We start from the raw sequence: 8068 nt of genomic DNA, 5'->3' as shown, positions 1-8068 counted from the left end.
GAGCTGGCAGTCAGCACAGAGCCCGACGCGGGGCTCGAACCCACGAACCGCGAGATCATGACCTAAGCGAAAGTCGGACGCTCAACCGACTAAGCCACCCAGGCGCCCCGGGGAACCACATCTTCTAACCTAGGCTCCATCTGGCTCACAGTGCCGTTATGAAAACTCACTAACATGACAGAGATAGATGCTCCAATATTATGTCTCTCCGACTCCCTCCAATGCGCAAAAATGCCATGCATTAGCAGTTGTAGGGAACACTCTCTTCCTTTAAGGAACATTTGTGTAGCCCAACTGTGTCCCAGACCTTTTTACAGGACAAGTCTTCTTTCCCTTGAGCAGTAGAGATGTTCCTTCCCCACCCATCCTTCCCCCAAGGGGCTGTTAAACATCTGGCAGGACATGGCACTTAGATCCTTCAGCGGAATCTGTTTGTACTGACAATGCTCCTGACCCCAGGCCAATGGCTAAATGCCAGGGTCTGGACCCACCGTTTCCCAGAATTCTTTGGGAATTTCAAGGCCCAGAGAAAGTCCCAGGAATGTGATCTCAAGGCTACAAAGTCAAGAAGGTCACAGTACTCACTTTCTTCTTCTGTCCTCTCTGGAGGGGAGAGTGCAGGCAGCCAGGTTCCAATGGAGGTGCAGGGTAGAAAGAGGCACAGGCATTAAGCCTGGGATCCTGGACACCAGCAAAGAAGTATCCCTGACCCACCAGAAGACAGCACAGGGCTCCTGGNGCTGTCGGCACAAAGCCCAACATGGGGCTCGAACCCACAAACCATGAGATCATGACCTGAGCCGAAGCTGGACGCTCAATTGACTAAGCCACCCGGGTGCCCCAAAATTTCTATCGCCTTAAAACTCAGAGAAACAGAATGGGACTGGATGCTCTCTGAATGGTTCTTCCCAAACGAATAGGACATGAAAAAATAAATTAATAATCATATACTTATTTCAAGTAAATAAATAATGGCAGTGACTCCATTAAGTCCGCATGACCTTGTAGACAAGAAAAGAGAAACACCGTAAGGATATATGCTTCCTGCTTACCGTCCATTGACAATCTGCTCATCATACCTGGGGAAGAAGATATACCACGTGGTATGCAAATACAAGACAAAGAAATATTCTTAATGAATGGAGTTCTCCAGCTCAACAACCTCTCTTCTTTGGGAAGTGTGGCTATGGTGCCTCAGGCACGCTTTACGGGTTCCCCCTGCATCCCCCACTGTCCCTTGTCCCCGTCCTCACTAGCCTGCATGTCTACTATAATCTCTGTTTATTTGTCTCTGTTCTCTACTAGCACCTGAGTTTCCCAAGGATGAGCGCATCTGATCCATCTCTGGGCTCCCATCACCCAAGCATGGGTCGAGGCTCCTAGTTGATGCTCAGAAATTCATGCTCAAAGTTCCCCCACCAAAGTTCAGAGTCCAAAGCCGTCCCGAGTGTGGCATGGCATTTACCTAGGATTCCTGGCAGCAGCCCGTGCAGAAGAGGAGTTGGCATGGTGACATGCCAGGCATGGTCCACAGACACGGTCAAAATGGTGGGGTCGCGGAGATGGCGCCGCAGGTGGGAGACCAAACAAGATGAGATACTGGGGGTCAGGAACAGGCTGGGAAGTAGGGTCAACTCTGGGTCGTGGTGGGCAGTTAGAGGCTGAGGCCCAGACCTCTGTGAGATGCTGGAGTCTCATCATTTGACTGTGGAGGGGGCTTCAGTGAGCTGGGGAAGGGGCAGGGACCAGTCCTCAGCCATGGTAGGAAGAGAGGGGGGAACAACCTGTTACTGACTCTAGAAAGAAGTGCCCAGTCTGCACTTCCAGTGACTTCACAGCAGCCCCCTCAGATCAGACCATCGGCCCCGTATTGCCAGTGAAGATGGCTCAGGAGAAATCACATAATTTTTGACACCTCGTGTTGCTGATGAGTGACTGCAAGAATTCAGCGCCCGCCTCCCCAACCCCCTGTGTAAACCTCCTACATCCTCATCCGCAAAATGGGAACGTTAATACCCATCGTGGGGTTGGGGTGAGGCTTCCTGCATACTGAGGAATTCTACTGATTGTTGGTGGAGACTTCTGTATTCGAGTAGCGCACAAAACCATCCTCTGTATCACTTAAAGTAATCGGGTAGTGGCTTGTCGTCAGTATTACTGGCATGGGAGTTGAATGTGACATCTGGCTATCCCGGGTGATCGTGGGCTGGCCACTGAACTCACCATCCCCCTGCAAAATGCAGCTATCACGTCCCATTTGGAGCTGTAGCAATAATGAAGGAAGAGGGGTGGTGGTACTTAGCCTAATTCCTGGCCCAAGGCAAACATTCAGTAAATGTTAGAAATAGTAATATGATGTAAGTAATAATAATAATTGCATTCGTACTTAGAGATGAGTGTGTGTGTGTGTGTGTGTGTGTGTGTGTGGTGAAGGGGTAGATGGAAGCAAAGAGAACTGTTGAGTGGGTTTTATTAGGTTGCGTTAAAAAGTGTTTCACATCTGTGACTGCATTTAACCACATGAAGTAGGCACAGAGAGGTGAAGTGACTTCTCCAAGGCTGTCCAGCGAGGAGGCAACAGATGTAGGCTCTGAACACAGTGGTGGCTGGTGCTGAGCCTGAGCCCTTCCCACCGGTTCTCACCTCACTTCCTGACTCAGCCTCCTGCCTCCTCAGCTTGCAGGCTCCGCCGCCGTGAAGCTGGGGTCTCATCTCCCCGAAATGGCTCCAGATTGCTATCTGTTATCGAATGAATGTGTGTGTTTCCCCCCAGTTCACCTTACCCCCTGATGTGATGGCATCCAGAGGTGGGGCCTTTGGGAGGTAACTAGGTTTAGATGAGGTTGGGAGGGCAGGAGTCCCACGATGGGATTAGTGGCCTAAGGCTCCCCTCTCTACCTCACTCAGAAAGCAGAGATGGAAACCAATCTGTGTGTCCAAATATTAGATTTCAGGTAGACTCGAATTTAGCTCCATGGCCTGATGGCTTCCCTTCAGCCACATGTAAGCCATGAAAATTGGCTCAATTTCTGGCCAACTATGATATTTTGTGTGTGTGTGTTTTTTTGTTTTGGCTGCGGGAGGGGAGGAAGAGATGTGGTATTTTGTTTTCAAGATATTCTTGTACTGGAGTTTTATGTTTCTAGATTGGGAGCCAGGCTGTGACAGCCAGGAGAAGAAAGACCCTTCGCAGGTCAGCAGAAACGACCCCTGTGTGACACAGGAAGTCAAACCACACGGAGAGACTGGAACAAGAGTCTTACCTTTCAGCACTGCTGATGTCAAGCAGCGGAAGGAGAGGTCCGATGGTGGCCGGCAGGGATCATTTTCCCAGTAAAGGTTCAGAGAGAACATGAAATCAGTCAAGTTGTCCTGAGCACCTCACGGCACCCCACAGGTCCTGAGAAGGGATAGGGAACCAGAACGAGAAGCTGTGACCTATTCTAAGAGCCCTGGAACCCTCTGAAGACACATTTACCCCAAAGTCAGACCCCCCAGGGGTCCCCATTGCCTGGGGCATCCAAATTCTCCCCCTTCACCTGAGTTTCGGGAGGCTGGCAGAAGGAAGGTCTGTCTCCATAACAACCAGTTATCATCCCCGCTTTTCTTTTTCTTTTTTTTTTTTTAATTATTTATTTCTAGGAGAGAGAGAGACAGCATGAGCAGGGGAGAGTCAGAGAGAGAGGGAGTCACAGACTGAAACAGGCTCCAGGCTCTGAGCTGGCAGTCAGCACAGAGCCCGACGCGGGGCTCGAACCCACGAACCGCGAGATCATGACCTAAGCGAAAGTCAGACGCTTAACCGACTAAGCCACCCAGGCGCCCCTTTTCAACTGGAGCCCAGGAGTGTTAATGCTTGGGAAAGAAGGAGGCTTAGCTACCCTGCACCATACTTTTCTTGTCTAAAACCCACCAAATAAATACATGCAATTCAATCCAATCCAGTTGTACTTTTTAGAGCAGGTTACTGATCCTACTGAAAATCTGATCAAAGCTATGAAGTCCACATTCCCAGAAACACCAGTTCCCTGCCTCTTCTCTCTCTCTCTCTCTCTCTCAGTTTTACGCAAGATCACAAAGGCTTGTTGACCTCTCTGAAGTCCATCTACTTGCCCCCTGGGATCTGCAGATTCTGGGGTTGGTGCCTGAGTTAGGACCGAGAGGATCTCCCAGAATCTGCCCTGGCTGGACATGGTGCTCAGAACTTTGTCCTTTAGTCCCCTTCTCTGGGTTGAAGGGCTCCCTAGTTAGGGAGGGAGAAGGAGACAGTACTTACTTACGTTTGACTGGAAGGGCAACCGGGAGTCAGTGAAGTGACATGGAAAATAAAAGCAAGGGAGAGAACAGGATTAATGCTAACATCACCCATCTCAGTTAATTTATTTATTCCTTCATGGAGGGAGCATTTACCTGCCTTTACTACTTAGAGTTATGCCCCGCGCGCAAGACAAAGCCTGTGTGTCAGACCCAAGTCCTACCTTTCCCCAGCATTCCCTGAGGGGTCTTGACATCGGAAGGAATCTGAAAGGAGCTGGCCAGCTACGGGAATACAAACTTGGGGGTTCACACAGTTCTTACTTTTTTCTTCAATGGTGACTGGAAGCAAAAGTGTCAGCCATCTGGATCCCAAAAGGAGCAGGAAGCAGGGAGACAATTGAGCATTATATCACTGTGATGATCAAAGACACAAGGAACCCATCCGCTACTCAGGTCTACCCACCTTCCATCCATCCTTCACCCAACCAACACTGATTTGGCACAGACTCTGGCCACTGCCGTATGTTTGGAGTTGGTGATGTAGATGACTCAGACGCAGCCCCTGGTCTGTAGGCATTTGCAATACTGGCTGGGGACAGAGTTAATAAGACACCTCAAGCCCTGTTCTTATAGAAACTGCGACCTATGAATGTCTTGAACTTCTTGGGGCGCCTGGGTGGCTTAGTCGGTTAAGCGTCCGACTTTCGCTTAGGTCATGATCTCGCGGTTCGTGGGTTCGAGCCCCGCGTCGGGCTCTGTGCTGACTGCCAGCTCAGAGCCTGGAGCCTGTTTCGGTCTGTGACTCCCTCTCTCTGACCCTCCCCTGCTCGCGCTCTCTCTCTCTCTCTCCTAGAAATCAATAAAAATATTTAAAAAAAAAAACAAAAAGAATGTCTTGAACTTCTTGTAGACTCTCCCAACATAGTGTGTCCCAAAAAGAATTTGTGGTCATTACTCTCCCACCCATCAAAAAGTAATGTTATTTTTTGTTAATAAAATAAATATCCATGTGTTCACACTGATGTAAGTAACTCCTTGAATAAATAGAGCACATGGTCAGCTCTTCCTTACAGAAGAATTCCAATTAATACATGTAGAAGGAATAAGAGAAATAGAAAATCACCATCAAGCAACTACAACAGCGACCATTTTTGCAGGCAACAGCCACAGGCAGATGTTATAATTGGTGGGTAAATGTTAGAGGAGAAACAGGATATTCTACATAGTCTCCAACTATCTCCCCCACGACATTCATTACTTACAGAGGGGAAAACAGTTATGAGACCATGGAGAACCCTGGCAGACACCACCTCAGCCACGTGATCACGGTTAACATGTCGGGTAATGACACACAGAGAAGGGCACAGACCCCTCTTCTGAGACTTTCCTGCCCAAACTGCATAACCTCAACGTGACCGGGAGACAACTTGGGACAAGCCCAGACTGAGAGACATTCTTCACAGTCTCTGAGCACAGCTCGTCTTGGAAAGGTCACGGAAGATTGGCCAAGTCAGCCGTGAGCTCTAAGGACTAAAGGCAAGAGTAAGGAGATGCATTGAATTCGTGCGATGTGGGCTCCTGGACGGGATCTTCCCGTGTGGGCAGAGTAGTGAAATATGAATAGAGTCCATAATTTAGGCAGTAGCTTTGCAGCGGTGTTGAGCTCCTGGCTTTGATCACCGTACGAGGCTGGGTACGATGGGAGGTTAGGGAGGGTTGGGTTAAGGGAGGTTAGGAGAAGGGTATTTGGGAACTCTAGTTTTGTGACTTTTCTGTATGTCTAAAATTACTTCAAAATACAGTTTTAAAAAATCAGTTACTGTATAGAACTTTTCCTATCTTTTTTTTTTAATATTTTTTTAATTATTTATTTCTAGGAGAGAGAGAGAGAGACAGCGTGAGCAGGGGAGGGTCAGAGAAAGAGGGAGACACAGACTCTGAAACAGGCTCCAGGCTCTGGGCTGGCAGTCAGCACAGAGCCCGACGCGGGGCTCGAACCCACGAACTGCGAGATCATGACCTAAACGAAAGTCGGACGCTTAACCGACTAAGCCACCCAGGCGCCCCAAACTTTTCCTATCTTGGTTAAGGGCAGACTCGACTACCCAATGGCAAAACTGAATGAATGAATGAATGAATGAATGAATGAATGAATGAAATTATGGAAGTCTTTCTTCTTTCTTTCCCTAGCCTCCAGCCTCGTTCATCTTCCAGTCCTATAAACTCTTGCTCCTAGATACCTCATACTCTTTGACCTCCACCCTGATGACCGGAATGGTCTCCTAGCTGGTGTCCTTGTTTCCACTCTGGTTCCTACCCAATCTGTTCTTCAGGACCAAGACTGATCATTTAAACACACACACACACACACACACACACACACATGCACACACCCCTAAATATGACACTCCTTTCTGAAAGCCTTTCAACACCTTCCTGTGGCACTTGATATCCACACTCCTGATCTGACCCACAAGACTGCATGTGTGCTGGTTCCTGCCTCTTCTCCACTCTGTTTTGTAACAATCCCCCTCCACGATGCCTCCTCCCTGTGCACCACTCTCCAGACACACTGGCTCCTCTCAGATCCACAAATGGACCCAGGACCTTTGCATGTGCCAACCCCCCACCCTGGACCACCTCCCTAACTCTGGCGTTAGCTCCCACCCGCCATCAGTATCTTGCCTCAAATGTCACTTATCCAGAGAGGACTTCTCTCAACGGCCACACTGGGGTGCTTATTTGTGTAACACGAGAATTCCACAAAGACAGGACTATATCTGTCTTTTTAATCTGCTGCATTCCCAGCATCGAGCACAAGAACAAACCAGGAACTCGGTGAATGTTTTTGGACAAAATGAGACAATAGGAACTCAGCTTCGTAACAAGATTCTCAAGGCCTCTTTCTAATATATGGTGTCCTTATATTGTAAAGATCTGGGGTCTTGGGGCACCTGGGTGGCTCAGTCCATTCAGCGTCTGACTTTGGCTCAGGTCATGATCTCACGGTTTGCGGGTTCCAGCCCTGCATCGGGGATGTAAGCGCGGAGCCTTGGGATTCTCATTCTCTCCTCTCCCTCTGCCCCTCCCCTACTCAGGCTTTCTTTCTCTTTCAAAATAAATAAATAAAAACTTAAACAACAACAACGACAAAAAGATCTGGGGTTTCAGGACAACTCCATAACCATAACAATGTCAACCCCAGGCACGATGCTCCTGTAACCCTATCCGTGATACACAGAAATCCCACGGACTGCAGATTCTCACCATGATGCCCACTGGCTGGATGAGGACAGTCAGGCTTTGTCAGGCAATGTGTCCACGCCAAAGCCACCCAGAGTCCCTGAGAAAACCAGGGTTCAGATGGGAGTCTGCCTCCGAGGCAGGGCTGCAGCGCCCAGCAGCCCTGCACCCACCACCGCCACCAGGAAGAGAGAGAAGGACGCTGACGCCTGACGCAGGGAGTCTGACTGCACCTCAGGAGGCGCCCCAGAGCCAGCCGCGGGCCTGTCCGCTGCAAGCAGAAACGGAGAGGAGGCATCACCTTCACGGGGAGTGCAGGCTTCTGCCAGTGCCAGGAAAAGCACAACCAGCAGGGCCATCGCAGAAGCGGCTCGGATCTGCGCGTCGCGGGGCGGGATTCGGGTTGGACGCTCTCCTTCCAAGGCAAAGAAGGCTTGGGTTGGCTTTGGGTTGGCAAAGAAGGCTTTGGGTTGGAAGGCTCTCCTTCCCGCCGTCCCCCCAGACTCCCAGGGCCAGGCTGACGGTCCACACGCGCCTTCCAGCCGGCCCGGGGCTGGCGGGTGCCCGC

At 49.9% G+C, this 8068-nt stretch overlaps 1 long non-coding RNA gene across 2 annotated transcripts; it reads right to left on the bottom strand.

Annotated features, from left to right (window-relative positions):
- Positions 1–1315: 1315 nt before the first annotated feature.
- LOC144225812 (uncharacterized) lies at positions 1316–3615 on the bottom strand. 2 transcript variants are annotated; one of them, XR_013333403.1, is made up of 3 exons: positions 3540–3615; positions 3264–3400; positions 1316–1474 (listed from the first exon to the last, which is right to left on the bottom strand). It is a non-coding gene; the product is annotated as an uncharacterized LOC144225812 (long non-coding RNA). The 2 variants fall into 2 exon arrangements; XR_013333404.1 differs by lacking the exon at positions 1316–1474 and adding an exon at positions 2473–2739.
- Positions 3616–8068: the final 4453 nt, after the last annotated feature.

Source organism: Crocuta crocuta, unplaced genomic scaffold (assembly GCF_008692635.1).
Source record: "Crocuta crocuta isolate KB4526 unplaced genomic scaffold, BGI_CrCroc_1.0 scaffold142, whole genome shotgun sequence".
NCBI lineage: Eukaryota > Metazoa > Chordata > Mammalia > Carnivora > Hyaenidae > Crocuta > Crocuta crocuta.
This window is presented reverse-complemented; position numbering and strand designations above follow the sequence as displayed.